A 19808-nucleotide genomic window follows, 5' to 3' on the forward strand; every position below is an offset into this window, starting at 1 on the left:
CAATCCCTGGTAACCGCCCCCCCAAAAATGAGAATCACATTCACACAAAATAATGCTACACATTTGACAAAGCTGCATACGAAATAGGAGATCTTCATTAAATAGGGTGGAGGAGGAGGGAAATGGGAAGAAGAGATAAGGATAAAAAGAAACGAATGAACGAGTGAATTAATGAAGCCAGAGAGGAGCCTCGCACAAATGGATTGTAAGAGTGGACTGTGAACCTGGCGGGCGCACACCTGTCATTCCAGCTACTCAGAGGCCGAGGCAGGAGATCACAAGCTCCAGGCCAGTCTGAGAGACCCCGTCTCAAAATGAAAAACAAAAGGGCTGGGGATGGAGCTCAGTGGCAGAGGGTAGAGCAGCCCTGGGTTCAATCCCTAGTATTACAAACGATAACAACTAAAAAACAGCAGCCGTGAACTGCATCCACGTCCTTTCCAGTCCCCAACACACATGCATGCACACACACACACACACACACACACACACACACACACACACCCGCGCCTGTGCACACAGAGAAAGGGAAAGAGATCGAGTTGGCTTTCTCTGTCTGGCATATCCTCATTAAATTCATGGTTGACCTACAGAATCAGGTCCCGAGGAGGTTTTCGCCTGTGGGAAGGAGCGTGGGGACCAGCAGAACCAGTCTGGGAAGAAAACAGTCAGTTATTACCCAAACAGTGCTGGTGGGTGCCCACCCCTCCTGCCAGCCTTCCTGCCTCTCTGGAGACAAAGGGCTCTCAGAGCGCAGAGGCCGGCAAATGCCCCCAGGTCTAGCCTGCTGGTGGTGGGAGAATCAAAACTCTCATTTCTTTAAAAATACATCATACTACTCTAGGCCTGGTGACTTCCTTATTTATCTTTTAATCCTCATAAGTTCTTCTGGGGAAGGACTGTTATTTCAATATGCCCAGAGAGGTGAGTTAAATGGTTTGTAAATGTTTTAGTTCCCTGTGAAGCCATTCATTCATTCAGCTAATACTGGACACCTGCTGTGTGCCATGAACAAAGCAGGCAAAGTCCTTATCCTCATAAGGGACAGGAGGAGCAGGAACAGATACCAGGAGAAGTGAAAACAGATATGAGATCGTAAACAAATAAGGAGATAAATTGAAATGGGGCAAATAGAAAGTCGTGTTTATCAGCGGTGGTCAGGGAAGACTTGGATTTGAACTGAGACCTGAAGGGTGCAGGACAGCCCAGTGGAGAGGAAGCAGCAGGTGTGAAGGCACTGGGGTGGGAATAAGCTTGGCATGTTTAAGATTAGGGAATGAGGCAGGACCCACGCCTGGTAGGTCTTTGTGGCTACTCATCAAAGAAGTTTGGAATTTATTCAGATGGAAGTGACTCCACCATTATTAGCTATACGTTATTTTACTCCTCTGAGTCTCAGTTTACCTCCCTGTAAGTGGGGTTCATAATAATTCATTCACTGTGATAGGCAGCTTCTGAAATGGCCCCTGAGAATGCTCTGTTAGTCACATCCTGTAGACGTGGGCTGGGTTAGTGACTCTCACACCGCAAGGCGATAGCGTATTCATTTCCTCTTGCTGCTATAAAAAATTACCACAATCTTAGTGGGTTAAGGCAATGCAAATCTAATATTTTGCTGTTCTGGGGACCAGATATGGAAATGGGTCCTACTGAGCAAAAATCAAGGTGCCCGCAGGTTGTGTTCCTTCTGGGGGCTCCTGGGGAAAGTCTTGGCTTTTCAGGCTTCTAGTGGCTGCCTGCATTCCTTGTCACGTGGTCCCTTCCTCTGCCTTCAAGGTGCGTCACTCCAATCCCCACTCCCATTACTGCAGCTCCCTTTTAGCTGACTCTGGACTCTCCTGAACTCTTCCTTTTTCTCCTTAGAAGGATCCGTGTGGCTATGCTGGGTCACCCGGGCAATCTAGGACCCTGTTCTCATCTCAAAATCCTTAACTTAGTCACACCTGCAAGTCCTTTTGGGTGTACAGTAACCTAGTCACGGGTTCTGGGGAGTAGGGCTGGATATCTTGGGGGACATTATTCTGTAATAATGTAGACATTTTTGTGATTAGGTAATAAAAGGATTGTGGCTTATTTCGTGGGTATTCTCTCTCTCTCTCTCTTTCTTCCTCTTACCACTTCAGGGAAAGCCAGCTGTTGTGACATGAGGCAGCTTTCTGGGGAGTCCCATGTAACAGCCAAAAGTCCTTGAGGAGCTGAGGTCTGTCACCAAACATGTCAGTGAAGTGGGTTCTGCAGCCCCAGACAGCCTGGAGATGGCTACTGCTCTGGTTAACAGTTGGATCACAGCCTCCTGGGGCAAACAGAGCTTGAATCACCCAGCTAAGCAACCTCCAGATTCATGAGCTCCAGGAATCAAGAAAAAGAGCAAATGTTTGTGGTAATTGTAATGCAATAATAGAAAATAAGTGCATTTATTTGGTAAATATGTATTAAATGCCTATACAATGTGTCACGTTTTCTTTGACATGTTAGAAATGCAGCACTGGATAAAGCAGAGAAAAATTGGTAGGCTGAGGCAGGAGGATCATGAGTTCAAAGTCAGCCTCAGCAAAAACGAGTTCAAAGTCAGCCTCAGCAAAAATGAGGTGCTGAGTAACTCAGTAAGACCCTGTCTCTAAATAAAACACAAAATAGTGCTGGGGATGTGGCTCAGTGGTCGAGTGCCCCTGAGCTCCATCTCCAGTACTCCCCACCATCTCTCAGCAAAAAATCCCTGTTCTCACAGAGTTTGCATAACCACCAGAGGGAGACAAACAGCAAACATAATGACATGTCAGAAGGTGACAATTTCTATGGGGGAAAAGTTGAGCAAGGTCAGGAAAGAAGGGTACTCAGTGAAGGTTTTGCTGAAAAGTGGATATTTGAGCAAAGATGTAAGAATGAGGGAGGAAACTTTCCATGCATTTTTTGGAGAAAAATATTCCAGGAGGCAAAATCAAGTTCACAGGTCCTGTGGTAAGGAGGTACCCAGTTTTTTGTTTGTTTGTTTGTTTTTCTGAAAGGCATCAGAGAGCCACCGTGACTATGGATTTGCTAAAAAACTGGGCTAACTGTCCCACATCCTGAACGAAATGGTTGTTTCTTGTGGTGTGAGATTAATTTTTTTCATGAATGGGGTGGGGCGATAAGAGGACAGGAAATTGTCACAGATAACCCTGTGATCAAATTTAGTGTCACCAATATAGTACAAACCTATACAATAGGCCTCCTGATATTATGTACTGAGAAACAGATAACATGTCTTATAATATCATTATCAAAAGTGACTTGCCTGAATATAATCATGAAGAATCAATCAGAGAGCAGTTGGGTGGCACATGCCTGTAATCCCAGCTACTTGGGAGATTGAAGCAGGAGGTTCACAAATTCAATGCCAGCCTGGGCAACTTAGTAAGACCTGTTTCAAAATAAAAGAGAAAAAGGGCTGGGGAGGTAGCTCAAGGGTAAAGCACTCCTGTATTTAATCCCCAGTACCAAAAAAAGAGAAGGGGAAGGAGAGGGATGGGAAAAGGAGGAGGACAAGAAGAAGAAATAAGACAAAACAAATTCAGATTGCGGAATCCTCTACTAGGCAATGTGCCTTCAAAAATGCAGTAGAAATATGATGTGATTATTGATCAGACTCTGGATCATAAATAAAACAAAACCACGACTATACAAGATATAATTGGGACAATCGGGGAAATTTGAATATGCGACTGTGAGATAATAGCATTCTATCAATGTTGATTTTCTTAGGTGTGGTAACGTCATTATGACTACATAAGAAAAATGTCCTTGTCCTTAAGAGATGCAGGAGTGAAGTGGCAGGGTATTCACAAGGAACGCTCAAATGGGTTAGCCAAAATAATAGAAATAAAACGAGTGTGTAAATATTCTAGCAACAGACGAATCCAGATGAAGTTACAAAGGTGTCTGTCGATTGTACAATTTTAAAACGTTCCTGCTGTAACGAAATTTTCAAAATAAAAAATTGTGAGAACACTTTGCTCGTGGCGCTGCTGGGCTGCTCCACATGGGGACGCCACGGATTTGAGAGGCTCATTATTTTTCCCACTTTTTGTCCATATATATATATATATATATGTATATATATATATATAAAATATAAAAAAAAAATATATATATATATATATATTTTTTTTTTTTTTTTTTAGCGTGAGGTCTCTTTATTTCTGTCGCTGACCCCGATCCTCACTATTGCCAAATGCCCCAAATCTCTTCCTCTCGGGTGCAGGACCCATCATGGAGGCCGCTAAGAGCAGGTGAAAAAGGTGGGGGTGACATTTCAGAATCACTGAAAGGCGGGAAGGGTGAAAAGAAAGAAAAACCGAGAGGAAGCCAAACAAGCTCGCCTAGCCAGAGGACCTGGAGCTCCGCCGCCGCGGGCGCCCGCTGCGGCGCGCCACCGCCCCCTGGTGGTCACAGACACGCACGCAGCGCCGCAGCCGGCAGGTGGATCCGACTTTTCAACCTGAGCTCTTGAGAGGCAGCAAGGCCGGGAAGAGCTCCCAGCAGGCCAGGGCACCTCGGGGTCATGCCCTGCTCATTCTAGGTGCGCACATTTTAAAAAGTGCCCTACTCTTAGCCGGGCACCGTGCCGAGTACTTTACAGATATTAACTCAATCCTTACAGCTGCCCCCATAGGTGGGACAAGGCTCATCGAGGATAAGCCACCTAAGAAAACATCACCTAGCTAGTGTCATACCTTATAATTTTAGGTCCAATGCTGTGCCCACTACAATCCACCTGCTTCTGTGATGATGACAGTAATAACAAAATAATACCAAGTCACATCTACAGTGCTGGCTATGGGCCACACATTGGGCATATTAACTCATTTCATCCACACACACTCACTATTAACACACTCACTTAACAGTTGAGGAAACTGAAGTATTGAAAGCTTAAGAAATTTCCCCGGGTTACTCAGAGAGCAAGGAGTATTGAGGAAGGACTTGGAAAGCATTGAGGAACCTTGGAATTGTCCACTTATTTTCCTTGTAAATGCTTACTGGGCACCTACGAGGTGCTGGACCCTGGACCTGAGCACGCAGCTTAACGCGAGAGGACCTCAGTGTGCAGCAAGAGGGAAAGATGAGAGGACATGCTATCCAACTGAAAGATGAAAGACGGAAAGAGCAAGAAAAGAGCAAGAAACTACTGTATCTACAAAAGCATGTTCCTGAAAGTCAGACACTTAACAAGAAGAATGGATTGGCTTAAAATGAGTCAAAAATAAAAGCAAACACAAAAAATGAACACTTCTTGGGGAGGGGAGGAGACGCAGCGCAGTGAATATTAACATTTCCACTGCAAACTGTTGACAGACCTAACACACTGGTGAGTCCTGATTTAAGTCCTGGCTGAATATATACTATGAAGACAAGTTTTCTTCTGCCATTCTCTTGAGGAATTCAGAAAAGGAAAAACTTTTTTTTCCTTTTTTTTTTTAAATTAAAAATCATAAATTTACATAGGGCAATGTTGTTTGATTCATTGTTTTTTTTCCCTTCCCCCCACCCCTCCTACCCCTCTTTTCCCTCTATACAGTCCTTCCTTCCTCCATTCTTACCATCCTCCTTATCCCTAACCCTAAACCTAACTCTAACACTAATGCTAACCCCTCCTACCCCCCATTATATGTCCTCATCTGCTTATCAGCGAGATCATTCGTCCTTTAGTTTTTCGGGATTGGCTTATCTCACTTAGCATGATATCCTCCAATTTCATCCATTTGCCTGCAAATGCCATAATTTTATCATTCTTCATGGCGGAGTAATATTCCATTGTATATATATGCCACAGTTTCTTTATCCATTCATCAACTGAAGGGCATCTAGGTTGGTTCCACAATCTGGCTATGGTGAATTGAGCAGCAATGAACATTGATGTGGCTGTATCTCTGTAGTATGCTGATTCAGAAAAGGAAAAACTTTTTAGAAATGTAGTAAAATTCCTACACTGAAGAAAACAAACCTCGTAATCAATAGGACTTTTAGGAAAGGCCATTTAATTTCCACCTACAACCAACTCCATAGCTGCAAGCCTCTGGCCTTGTGTGCGGGGGGGATGGTAGGGGGCGTCCCAGCTTGTGGCAGCTCAGGGTGCTTAGTTGCCTTCACCCTGCTAAGTTCCAGCTACTCTTCTCTGGCCAGGTCATTCCTCCCTTCCTTCCAGGCCCTCTGCAGCTGCATCTGGTTTCTTTGGAAGGCCTCATACTTGGGCCCTCTAGACCAGTGTCAGAGACTCAACCCTTCCTTACCTGGGAGAATCACCAGGGCAAAGCAGCCACCCAGGAGCCCCTGTCTAGAAACAACTGTGAGGGCACCTGTGCTGTGCTGTGGCCGGGACTGTACCTCAGCAGCCAAGGGCACTCAGCACCAGCACAGGAGAGGCTCCACCATGCCTTCTTCTCCCTACTACCCCAACACGTACCTTTCTTTTTAGCTTATATAGTTGATAACTTTGTTACTGTGACAAAATACTTGAGATAATCAACTTAAAGGGAAGAGAAGTTATTTTGGCTCATTGTTTCAGTCCATGGTCGCTTGGTCCTGGGTCAGCACAGTATCTTATGGCAGGAATATGACAGAGGAGGTCTGTTCACTGCATGGCAGCTGAGAAGCAAAGATCCAGTGCTCCCTTCAAAGGCATGCTTCAGTGATTTGATTTCCTCTCAGTAGGTTCTGCCTCCTAAATGTTCTTCCACGGGCTAGGGCTGAGCAGTTAGTATGTGAGTCTTTGAGGGACATTTAAAATACAGACTATAGCCTTAATCAAACAAAGTACATGTAGAAAAATGAAGAACACAAGGTTTTATCATTTCTATAATTATCCTTGATAACATTTTTATCTATATTCTCCATGAAATATTGTCTGTACATGTTTGAAGAAAGGAAGTAGGTGGAAAAATTGGCTGAGAGTTTGAGCAAATTGGACTGAGTGTAAAGACAGAAGACATACAAACAGCATTCCATGAAAACAGGTGCATTTTCCTCCCTCCCTCCCTCCCTCCCTCCCTCCCTCCCTTCCTTCCTTCCTTCCTTCCTTCCTTCCTTCCTTCCTTCCTTCCTTCCTTCCTTCCTTCCTTCCTTCCTCCCTTCCCTTCCTTTTATAAAAGGGTACTGGGGATTAAACTCAGGGCCTCCTGAATGCTAGGCAAACACTCTACCACTGAGCTACATCCCCAGCCCTTTTAAAATTTTATTTAGAGACAGGGTCTCCCTAAGTTGCCCAGACTGGCCTGGAATATGCAATCTTCCTGCCTCAGCCTTCTGAATAGCTGTGATTATGGGTGTCTGCCACCAGGCCCAGCTAAGCAGTTGTATTTTTGACAACCAGTGGGATCAGCATCATCTGGGAACTTTTTAAAACTGCAAAAGCCCAGGATCCATTCCCGATCTGCTAAATCAGAAGATAGCAGGAGGGGACCTAGCACTCTGCGTTCTAACCCACTCTGAAGCATGCTTTCATTTGGAAGCCACACTACAACACAATGACTGGATGTCTTATGAATTCAGGAACATTTACAAAATTAATTTATATTTCTCTAACCATAACATTGAGTTGCGTTTGAGAAATAACAGGAAGAAGAATTTTTTTCTTTTTCTTTTTTTTAGCACACTGCTGGGGATCAAAGTCAGGACTAGGGTTTGGTAGGCAAGGACTCTCCCACTGAGCTCTACCCCTGGCCCAAGGATTGGGACATAAAGTCTCTACCTGGTTCCCTACTGACCTCGGTGGTGGAGTGTGGTGCAAAGAATCCCCTCCCCAAAACAAAACAAAACAAAACAAAAAACCCAGCACTGTAGCCTTGAGGAGCAAGGGGCTGTGGCTTATTAGGCTAATGGAGGGGCCCAACTCATCCCAAGGAGAGGCCCCAGGGCCACACAATCTTCTTGGCAGGCCCATCATTGTTGTCCTGTTGAGCTGCTGGGTCCTTGAGTCAGTGGGGTCACCCCTGCCCCAAACCCCACCCAGAATCAGGTCCCCAGTCTCCCCTGACCTTCCTAAGGTTGTTTGTTGTTGCTGGCTGTCGTTCTTGCTGCTGATTATTTTGTGACTCTTCTGAATTTATTCTGTAGAGTCTGTATTCTTTGTCATACAGCCAATTAAATATCTGCTCAGTTTGCTAGTCTAGTGGTCAGACAATGATTCGCCATGGAGTTCCTTAAATACCTAGAACCACTAATTCTCTTTTTTTTTTTTTTTGCCAAGGGCAGGGGGGGACTCTTCCGTATGCTATGGGCACACCTTAAACACTCAACCAGGCAACTGACAACTCTGCTTTAGGCTTCACTCCTGTTTGCCTAGATCCTCAAGCTCAGCCAGAAGTGGGGCCTTTTGGGGTCTTTCTGAGCATTTACAGACTTGGGGATGCCACACAGCCCTATGCATGCATATGAATAGCCTTCTCGATGCCCAGGAATATGGCGGAGCTTTGCAAAGCTCCCTATGGACATCTCATTCCCCAGCTTTCCTGGGAGGCTTTTTGGTTAGCCTACTGTTTGTAATGACTGTTTCCTACTGTCTCAGGTAGCCACCACATTAAACCACTGCCATGAGAATTTTCAACAGACACCCCAAAGGAAAGGCTATTTGCACTGAGCAAACTTCAAGTCAGGTCAAACAAAGGCAAGTTTTTTGAGTGGCGTCTTGCAGGAAACCACCATGCAGTTCAAATAACGACAATTTTCTGGGAATAGTATTTTGAAGACACTCTGACCTGTTCTCCCTCTTCTAGTTTTTGCCAGGCTGTTGGTTTTCAAGGGCACCAAGGATCTGGGGAGATGGAAATGGTAATAGGGCATGTTAAATTGTCACAAAGATTACTGTTCTTACTGCAATGCAGCTATTTTACTTGAATAAATGCTCCCCAGATTGCTACAAGACTGTTAATTTCCAGAGTTCTGAAAAAGCTGATTCTGACAGTTTTGCCAGTGTTATCATTGCATTTATGTTGCAGAGAACATTTGGAGATTGTTATTCTGCCATTCTTGCTGACATCACTCAGGTTTCCCTTCAAGTTTGTCTTCTTCTGGTTCACCTCTACTCCTAGGTTGAAGTTACAGTGTCCTGGTTGATACACGGGCATGTTTATCAGAAATGTTCCCAGGGTCAGCACGGGAGCGTGTCCTGAACTTCAATTTTTGTCTCCCCAGGCCCTTGAGAGTACTGAAAACTCTTCTTGCCTTTGCTTCTTATCTGTAGATCCCTGTGAATTCTTTCAACTTGTGGCCAGAACCATCAATTTACCTGCTCTGGAACAGAAAGTACTAAGAATGTCAGGCAAACGCCAGTGAGCTTCCCTTTGCTCCTAACTGCTCTGCAGCTCTCCAGTGCATGTATACATGTATTCTGTACTTTATTTAGCTCTTCTTTCAGTTGGTTCTATTAAGAGTGTTTAGTAACCTCCAGAAGTATCATTGTCTTGAATTTTAACTCCAATATGTTGAAAGACATATAAATAACATTGTTGCTTTGTACAGTTAATCATTTAGATTTATCCATATTATACTACTTTCTTTCAGTTTGGTTTTTTTTCCTGTGTCTTTGACCATTCATCTGGGCTCATTTGCCTAGAAGAAAAAAAAAAGCCTTGTGGAGTTTTCTTTCATTAGTTTCCTTTCCTTTCCACTTATGGTGAAATTCCTGTTTTCGGTTATATAAAAGGGACTTATTGTGTCCCTAACCGTGAAAGATTTTTGCAATACATGAAATTCAAGATTTGCAGATATTTTCAAGTACAATTATTTCATTCCTCATTCACGTCTTACATGATAGCTACAGGGAAGTTAGCTGTTTTTGTTTGTTTGTCTTGTTTCGTTTTTGTTTTTATACTGGGGATTGAATCCAGGAGCCCTTTACCCTGAGCTACATCCCCAGCCCTTTATTTCAATTTATTTTTTTATTTTTGACAGGTCTTCAATAAGTTGCTGAGGCTGGCCTCAAACCTGGTATTGTCCTGTCTCAACCTCCCTGACTGAACTGTTATTTCTTTAAAAAGTTAATTGATGTTCTTTTTCTAATGCTTTTTAAAGATCCCCACCCCCCTTCTTCTTTTTGGACAAGATCTCGATCCCCCTAAAATTCCTGAGGTTGGCTGCGAACTTGTGATCCTTCTGCCTCAGCTTTGAATTGAAGATGGCATTACAGGTGTGCACCTCCACACCTGGGGTGTCTATTTTTTATGACCCTGTTTCAGAACAAGAGAAACTCAAGATTTCCACAGGGAAAGCCACACTTTTTCAGAGCTAGGAGACATGGTGACCGAGAGTTCATCTGTTTACCTAGACAAAATTCCATGTGGCTCAATTTATTAGGCTATCCTGGGGCGTGGGGGACCTGCTAAGGGGCCTGGCCTAGGGTGTCGGGGAGATGGGGCACAGTTGGCTTGCGGCAGCCACAGAAGAGTGACCTGGCCCAGGAGGCAGGGAACAGGTCGGAGGTCACGGGGTCACGCAGGACCGCACATGCGCCTGCGCAGACCAGCGCCCAGCGAGAGCTGGCGCGTGAGGCCCGGAAGCGGAAATGAGCTGAAGCTTTTGGGCAGTGCGGTCTGTCGGGCCGGCTCCCTGGGGGCGCGTGCGCAGCCACCTGGTGGACCGTACTGCTCGCTCCCGCTCGAAACGTGCTGCTTTTGGACGCCTCTTTAAAGGGTTCAGCGGGTCTCCCTGTTATTAGTCCCAGGTCGGTGCCATGAACTTTTCTAACCTGTATGTCGTCATTAAACGGACTTCTCACGCCACGCCGTTAAATTCCCAGTTAGGAGGCCGCGACCTGAGCGGAAACAGTTTCGTGCTTGCTTTGCGTTACCGAACAGTGCACGCCGGGCGCGGGGCTCACGCCTGTAATCCTAAGGACCCGGGAGGCCGAGGCAGGAGGGTCGCAAGTTCAAGCCCAGACTCAGCAACTTAGTGAGACCCTGTCAAGAATGAAAAAGAAAAAGGGCTGTGGTCGTAGCTCGGTGGAAGTGTGTCCCTGAAAGCCCCAGTACCGGGGAGACAAACAAAACACTTAGTCCAGCCATCTTAAAGCGCTGAACTCTTTAATCTCAGACCCCTCCATGTGCGCCTGTGTCCATCCTCCACCCTGCACTCCTCCTCGACCGTGGATTGGGCAAGGGAAACTTAAGAGGAAAGGCAGTGTGGTGATTGTGCAGGGCAGAATGTTCTGGACCTCCATTTGGCTATGATAGTTCTGTTTTGCCTCAGGCCCTTGGCCTGCCCTGAAGCCACCCCCGCACCATGTGTTCATTCTCAGCAAGGTGGCCTTTGTCCCCACACAGTTCTTGCCTCCAATCCCTTTCCAGGTGTTATCCCCTAGTTTGGGCAGCCACTGGGACACACGCTATTGCTACTGTCCACCTGCCCTCCTTCCTCCTTTTGGGGAGTTCCAGGCATTGGGTGACATGTTTCCCTCTGGTTAGTTGCCCCTGGTTAGACGTGCAGTGCACGTGTGTGAGTTAGGGGATCTTGGTTGGAACAGTCAGTTATGTGGTCAGTCCAGGAACCACTGAAATTCTAGTGATCTCTGACAGCAAAGAAAACTGGTGGAATGGATCTACCCTTTCTTCCCAGGCACGATACAAATGTGGTCCCCCAGAGGACTTTACCTTCTGCTGCCAACAGCAACCCCCTCCCTTATCAAATCTCCACACAGAGTTTTGGGCACCAGTTGTTTATTCCCTTGTACCCTGTCCCCCCATATACACTGCAGGGGACATAAGTGAAGCTCTTAGAACTCCAGATGGCATCCCTGAAATGGGCCTGTGGTTTTGCTGGGGATGGAGCTGCTCCTAATGTCTCCAGTCGTTTTGGGTGCCCTAGTCCCTCAGTCCCAAGAAAGGGGCAGAGTCCTCACCCCAAGAGCAGGAGGTCCTCTCCTTTGGATTAAACCCTTGTTATATGGCTCCATATCTATAGGGACCCGGAATCAAGAGGTTGTGAGACTCATATCTCTAATCAAGTCATGTGGGATGGTGTGCCCAGTCCTTATGGAACCCTTTAGAATGCAGGTGAACACTGTTACAGAGTGAGATCTACCTCTGGTGCCAGAAGAACTGTGGGGGGTCTGTGCCATGAGTTTTTGCAGTCTTACCTGAAGAATTCAAGCTAGTCACACATAGTAGCAGGCATGAATTTATTAGAAGGGATAAGGAAAGAAAAAGTGGACACTCTCAAGGGAGAAAGGAAGAGAATGAGTCCTCTCAGAGCAGAGGAATAGTGTGCCCTTCCTACCCTCCAGTTTTATTGGAGATCCCAGGGAAGTTTCCAGAGAGTCCCACTTGGATCCACCTTTTGACTTTTTATTTATTTTTTTGTACTAGGGATTGAACCCAGGGGCACTTAACTTCTGAGCAACACCCCCAGCCTTTTTTATGTTTAATTTTGAGACAGGGTCTCACTAAGTTGCTTAGGGTCTTGCTAAATTGCTGAGGCTGGCTTTGAACTTGTGATCCTCCTGCCTCACCCTCCCAAGCAACTGGGGTTACAGGTGTGGGCCACCATGCCCAGCAACACCTTTTGACTTTAGACTGACAGCAGGATCATATCAGACTTTTCAACTCCCCACTGCTTAAGGCCTTATCCCATGGACAGGATATATAATGACATGCTAAAGATCCTAAGGAACTCTGGATCAATTTGGCCTAAGCTGACTGGTTCTAATTGTTCCTTGGTTCATGTGTGGACTGCCTCAGATGGCCCTAACAACTTGTTCTTACAGATGTTATCCTGTCCCCGAGTCCTGGAATCTGGTCTGTATAAAGGTTTGAAAGTCCTCTTCTTCAGGGTAACTTGTGTTCCTCTTATTAGCAGGGAGGAGTCTTTGGGCTGCATTTCTTTGGCAGATAACAGGTTATTTGCTGAGGAATGTAGCGTATCCTATTGATGTAGGCCAGGCAGGGCCAGAGTGGTCTCCGGTAAATTGCTTTTTAAAAGAAGGTATGTGGGACCAACACAGTAGGCACACTCTATAGACTTCTACCCTTAACCTTATGTTCCTACCACTCATGTCCATCTGCTACCTATCATTATGGTAGTTTGATAGATTTGGGGCTTTTGATAGGTTTGATGATTTGGATATGAGGTATCTCCTAAAAGCTCCTATTAATGCACAGATACTCAGAGGTGAAGTGATTAGGTCATGAAAGCTATAACCTAATCAGTCCATCCAAGTTTGGAGTGACTGGATGGTAACAGCAGGCAGGCGGGGCATGACCGGAGGAAGTGGGCCCCTGGTGCATGCCCTGGATGGGTGCATCTTCCTTGTGGCCCCTTCCCCCATCCCTCTCTCTTCTTGCTGCCATGAGGGAAGTAGCTTTCCTCAGCTGGACTCACCATGTGCTGCCTCACCCTGGGCCCAGAGCAACAGAGTCAGCCATCCGTGGACTGAGACCTCTGAAACCATGAACCCCATATAAACTTCTCCTCCTCTAAGTTATTCTTGTTGGGTGTCTTGATCACAGCAATGAAAAAGACAACTATAATGGGAGCTTTATCAGCAACTCCAAGCCAACAGAAAAATTCCCATCAGAGGCCTACAACAATTCTTAACTTTGGAAACTGGACGTTAAATTTCAGATAATTGCTAGTTACTTAATGCATGGTAAAATAAAAACCCAATTATAATAGTATTTATCATTCACAGCAAATAAAAAGTCATTTCTTGTTCAGGTCCAAATTTCTTTGCTATTTTATACATTAAAATGTATTGACACGTGGCTGCTGCCATTTTGAGACAACAGCCAGGCCCCATAGGACCCCTGGCTGGACTGACTGAGCCCCATCTTCAGGATCCCTCAGCCTGATCGATCACTCCCTGCCTCCGGGGCCCTCAAATCGACTGACTGCTCCCTGCCACCAGGACCCCCAGACCAACTGACTGCGCCCTGTCATTGGGACCCCAGACCGACTGATTGCACCCCTCCCCCAGGATCCTGCAGCCACACCAAACACACCCCATCTCCAGGACCCCTGCCTGACTAACCACACCCTGCCTCCAGGACCTCCAGCTGACTACACCCACACCCCGAGCTGCAGCTCCCCATTTGCCAACACATTTGGAAGCCAGAGTGGCCATCTTGGATAATCCTGAAAGCTGTAGCTCCGATCTTTAGGTGGGGCAAATCCCATCCTGAGATGCCTGCTGGAGACTTGAAGCTCATTGTCAGGTACCTCTCATGCATCAGGCTACCGAAGACTGGGAGGTTTGAATACTCTGTGACTGTTACACTGTAGATTTTCTTCTCCTTATTGAACAATTTTAAGTCTTTTTTTTTTTTTTGGCGGTGCTGGGGATCGAACTCAGGGCTTGTGCTTGCAAGGCGAGCACTCTACCGACTGAGCTATCTCCCCAGCCCTTAAGTCTTTATTTCTTTACTTTTCTTGCTCTCTTTTCCTTTTGTTTACCTGTTCCCTCAGAGTCTCTTTCTCCCTTTTTGCATGCTAACAACCAATTTCTTTTGATTATACTCTCACCCTTTCTATTATCTAGAACTTCTGTATATTCTTTTCTTATCCCATTAACAACTACATCTTACATCCCTCTGCATCCTTTTTGTCCTCCTTTAGAAACTGCAGACCTTATTGCAAATCTGTTTGTTATACTGAAGATAATAATTGAACTCATTCTGTTTAATATGACAATATTGTTAATGTCCTCATAGGAGCTATTTTGGTCTAGGATTGCATACTGTCTGAATTGGGCACTGCTAATATTGATTTCCCCCTTAAAGAAAAGATTTAGAAACCTATAAGGGCCACTATAAGCCTATAGGGGGGAATCTGCAATAACCCAGATCTGCACTGCTAGAGGGGAAGATATGAACAACATGAAAAAACAAGGGAAGAAAGTGATCCAAATAAATCTAGATTCTATATTAATAGAATCCAATGACAGTATGTTAGAAGAAATGTCAGAAAAGGACTTCAGATTATACATGATTAAGATGATTCATGAAGCAAAGGATGAGATAAGAGAGCAAATGCAGGCAATGAATGATGATACCAATAAGCAGTTGAAAGAGAAACTGTAGGAAGAAAAATATCATTTCAACAAAGAGAAATTCTCAAAAACAAACAAAACGAAACAAAAAAAGGAAATCCTTGAAATGAAGGAGACAATAAACCAAATAAAAAACTCAATGGAAAGCATCACCAAAAGATGAGACCACTTGGAAAACAGAACCTCAGACAATGAAGACAAAATATTTAATCTTGAAAATAAAGTGGCCCAAATAGAGAAGATGGTAAGAAATCATGAACAGAATCTCCAAGAACTATGGAACATCATGAAAAGACCAAATTTAAGAATTATTGGGATTGAGGAAGGCACAGAGATACAAACCAAAGGAATGAACAACCTATTCAATGAAATAATATCAGAAAATTTCCCAAGTCTGAAGAATGAAATGGAAAATCAATTACAAGAGGCTTACAGAACACCAAATGCACAAAATCCAACAGATCCACACCAAGGCACATTATAATGAAAATGCCTAACATTCAAAATAAAGATAGGATTTTGAAGGCCGCGAGAGAAAAGCATCAGATTAAATATAGAGGGAGACCAATACGGATAGCAACAGACTTCTCAACCCAGACTCTAAAAGCTAGAAGGGCCTGGAACAACATATTTCAAGCTCTGAAAGAACATGGTTGCCAACCAAGAATCCTATACCCAGCAAAACTAACCTTCAATTTGAAGATGAAATAAATCCTTCCATGATAAACAAAAGGTAAAAGAATTTACAAATAGAAAGCCTGTGCTACAGAATGTTCTCAATAAAATATTCCATGAGGAGGAAATGAAAAAAAACAGTGTAGGTCAGCAAAGGGAGGAACTACCTTAGAGAAAAACCACTCAAAGGAGACACCAAGCCAAGTTAAAAACCAAAAATAAGCCCAAATGACTGGGAATACAAATCATATCTCAATAATAACCCTGAACGTTAATGGCCTAAACTCATCAATCAAAAGACATAGACTGGCAGAATGGATTAAAAAGAAAGATCCAACAATATGCTGCCTGCAAGAGACTCATCTCATAGAAAAAGACATCCACAGACTAAAGGTGAAAGGATGGGAAAAAACCTACCACGCACACGAACTCAGTAAAAAAGGGGGGGTTTCCATCCTTATATCAGATAAAGTGGACTTCAAGCCAAAGTTAGAAGGGTAAAGAAGGACATTTCATACTGTTTAAGGGAACCATAAATCAGGAAGACATAATGATAGTAAATATTTATGTCCCAAACAACGGTGCATCCCTGTACGTCAAACAAATCCTTCTCAATTTCAGGAATCAAATAGACCACAACACGATAATTCTGGGCGACTTTAACACACTGCTGTCACCACTGGATAGATCTTCCAAAAAAAAAAACCAAACAAAGAAACCATAGAACTTGATAATACAATCAATATCCTAGACTTAATAGACATATATAGAATATTCCATCTATCAACAAGCAAATTCACTTTCTTCTCAGCAGCACATGGAATCTTCTCAAAAATAGACCATATGTTATGCCACAAAGTAGCCCTTAGGAAATGCAAAAAAATAGAGATACTGCCTTGTGTTCTATCAGATCATAATGGACTGAGAGTAGAAATCAATGACAAAATAAAAAACAAATTACTCCAACACCTGGAGACTAAATAATATGCTATTGACTGAAACATGGATAACAGAAAACATCAGGGAGGAGATAAAAAAAAATTCTTAGAGGTCAATGAGAATGATGATACAACATATCAAAATCTCTGGGACACTATGAAAGTGGTACTAAGAGGAAAATTCATTGCATGGAATGCATTCAAGAAAAGAATGAAAATCAACAATTAAATGACTTAACATTATAGCTCAAAGCCCTAGAAAGAGAAGAACAGAACAACACCAAAAGTAGTAGAAGACAGGAGATAATTAAAATCAGAGCTGAAATCAATGAAATTGAAACAAAAGAAACAATTCAAAAATTGACAAAACAAAAAGTTGGTTCTCTGAAAAAGTAAACAAAATAGACAAACCCTTAGCCACACTAACAAAGAGAAGAAGAGAGAAGACTCAAATTACTAAAATTCATGATGAAAAAGGAAATATCACGATAGACACCACTGAGATACAGAACATAATGAGAAACTACTGCAAAAATCTGTATTCCAACAAAGTAGAAACTACCGAAGACATTGACAAATTTCTAGAGACATATGCTCCTCCCAAACTGAACCAGGAGGACATAAACAATTTAAACAGATCAATATCAAACAATGAAACAGAAAAAGCTATTAAAAACCTACTGTCCAAGAAAAGCCCAGGACCAGACGGACTCTCAGTTGAGTTCTACAAGACCTTCAAAGAACTCATTCCAATACTTCTCAAAATATTCCAGGAAATTGGAAAGGAGGGTACCCTACCAAACTCATTCTATGAAGCTAATATCACCCTCATACCCAAACCAGGAAAAGACACATCAAGGAAAGAAAAATTTAGACCAATATCCTTGATGAATAGAGATGCAAAGATCCTTAACAAAATATTGGCAAACCGTATCCAAAAACATATTAAGAAATTGTGCACCATGATTAAGTGGGGTTCATTCCTGGAATGCAAGGATGGTTTAACATCTGTAAATCAATAAACATAATCCATCATGTCAGTAGACTTAAGGATAAGAATCATATGGTTATTTCAGTTGATGCAGAAAAAGTGTTCGACAAAATACAACACCCCTTCATGCTCAAAACACTAGAAAAAATAGGGATAGTAGGAACATACCTGAACTTTGTAAAGGCTATTTATGCTAAGCCCACTGTCAACATCATTCTTAATGGAGAAAAACTGAAACCATTCCCTTTAAAAATGGGAACAAGACAGGGATGTCCTCTTTCACCATTTTTATTCAACATTGTCCTCGAAACTCTAGCCAGAGCAATTAGGCAGACCAAAGAAATTAAAGGGATATGAATAAGAAAAGAGGAACTTAAGCTGTCACTATTTGCTGATGACATGATTCTATATTTAGAGGATCCAAAAAACTCCTTCAGAAAACTTCTAGACCTCATCAATGAATTCAGCAAAATAGCAGGCTATAAAATCAACATACATAAATCTAAAGCATTTTTATACACAAGTGATGAAACATCTGAAAGGGAAATGAGGAAAACAACTCCATTTGCAGTAGCCTCAATAAAAGAAAATAAAATACTTGGGAACCAAGCTAACCAAAGAGGTAAAAGATCTCTACAATGAAAACTACAAAACATTGAAGAAAGAAATTGAGGAAGACCTTAGAAGATGGAAAGATCTCCCATATTCTTGGATAGGCAGAATTAATATTGTCAAAATGGCCATACTACCAAAAGTGCTATACAGATTCAAAGCAATTCCAATTAAAATCTCAATGATGTACCTTACAGAAATAGAGCAAGAAATCATGAAAATCATCTGGAAGAATAAGAAACCCAGAATAGCTAAAGCAATCCTTAGCAGGAAGAGTGAAGCAGAACTTCAACTATACTACAAAGCAATAGTAACAAAAACAGCATGGTATTGGTACCAAAATAGACAGGTAGATCAATGGTACAGAATAGAGGACACAGACACAAACCCAAATAAATACAATTTTCTCATACTAGACAAAGGTGCCAAAAATATGCAATGGAGAAAAGATAGCCTCTTCAACAAATGGTGCTGGGAAAACTGGAAATCCATATGCAACAGAATGAAATTAAACCTTTATCTCTCATCCTGCACAAAACTCAAAATGGATCAAGAACCTCAGAATCAGACCAGAGACCCTTCATCTTATAGAAGAAAAAGTAGGTCTAAATCTTCAACATGTCAGCTTAGGATCAGACTTCCTTAACAGGACTCCCATAGCACAAGAAATAAAAGCAAGAATCAACAAATGGGATAGATGCAAAGTAAAAAGCTTTCTCTCAGTAAAGGAAACTATCAGCAATATGGAGAGAGAGCCTTCAGAGTGGGAGAATATCTTTGCCACTCATACTTCAGAGAGAGCACTAATTTCCAGAATATATAAAGAACTCAAAAAACTCTACACCAAGAATACAAATAATCCAATCAACAAATGGGCTGAGGAAATGAACAGACACTTCAAAGAAGATCTACAACAATCAACAAACATATGAAAAAATGTTCAACATCTCTAGTAATAAGAGAAATGCAAATAAAAACTACCCTAAGATTCCATCTCACCCCAATTAGAATGGCGATTATCAAGAATACAAGGAACAATAGGTGTTGGTGAGGATGTGGGGAAAAAGGTACACTCATACATTGCTGGTGGGGCTGCAAATTAGTGCAGCCACTCTGGAAAGCAGTGTGGAGATTCCTTAGAAAACTTGGAATGGACCCACCATTTGACCCGGCTATCCCACTCCTTGGCCTATACCCAAAGGACTTAAAATCAGCATACTACAGAGATACAGCCACATCAATGTTCATAGCTGCTCAATTCACCATAGCCAGATTGTGGAACCAACCTAGATGTCCTTCAATTGATGAATGGATAAAGAAACTGTGGTATATATACACAATGGAATATTACTCAAGCCATAAAGAATAATAAAATTATGACATTTGCAGGCAAATGGATGAAATTGGAGAATATCATGCTAAGTGAGATAAGCCAATCTCAAAACACCAAAGGAAGAATGATCTCACTGATAAGCAGATGATGACACATAAAGGGGGGTGGGAGGGGGGCAAGAATGGAGGAAGGAGGGACTGTATAGAGGGAAAAGAGGGGTGGGAGGGGTGGGGGGGAAGGAAAAAA

At 43.1% G+C, this 19808-nt stretch overlaps 1 protein-coding gene across 1 annotated transcript in view; it reads right to left on the reverse strand.

Moving 5' to 3' along the window:
* Positions 1–7116: 7116 nt before the first annotated feature.
* The window catches only part of ZFP90 (ZFP90 zinc finger protein), a 36861-nt gene continuing 24169 nt past the window's right edge, over positions 7117–19808 (reverse strand). The window contains exons 6-7 of the transcript XR_013760109.1: positions 10721–10931; positions 7117–9585 (exon numbers count right to left, since the gene is read on the reverse strand). The gene's annotated coding sequence lies outside the window, so the exon portion shown is untranslated. The remainder of the gene's footprint in view (positions 9586–10720; positions 10932–19808) is intronic.

This window comes from Sciurus vulgaris (assembly GCF_902686455.1).
Source record: "Sciurus vulgaris genome assembly, chromosome: 17".
In the NCBI taxonomy this organism is placed as follows: Eukaryota; Metazoa; Chordata; class Mammalia; order Rodentia; family Sciuridae; genus Sciurus; species Sciurus vulgaris.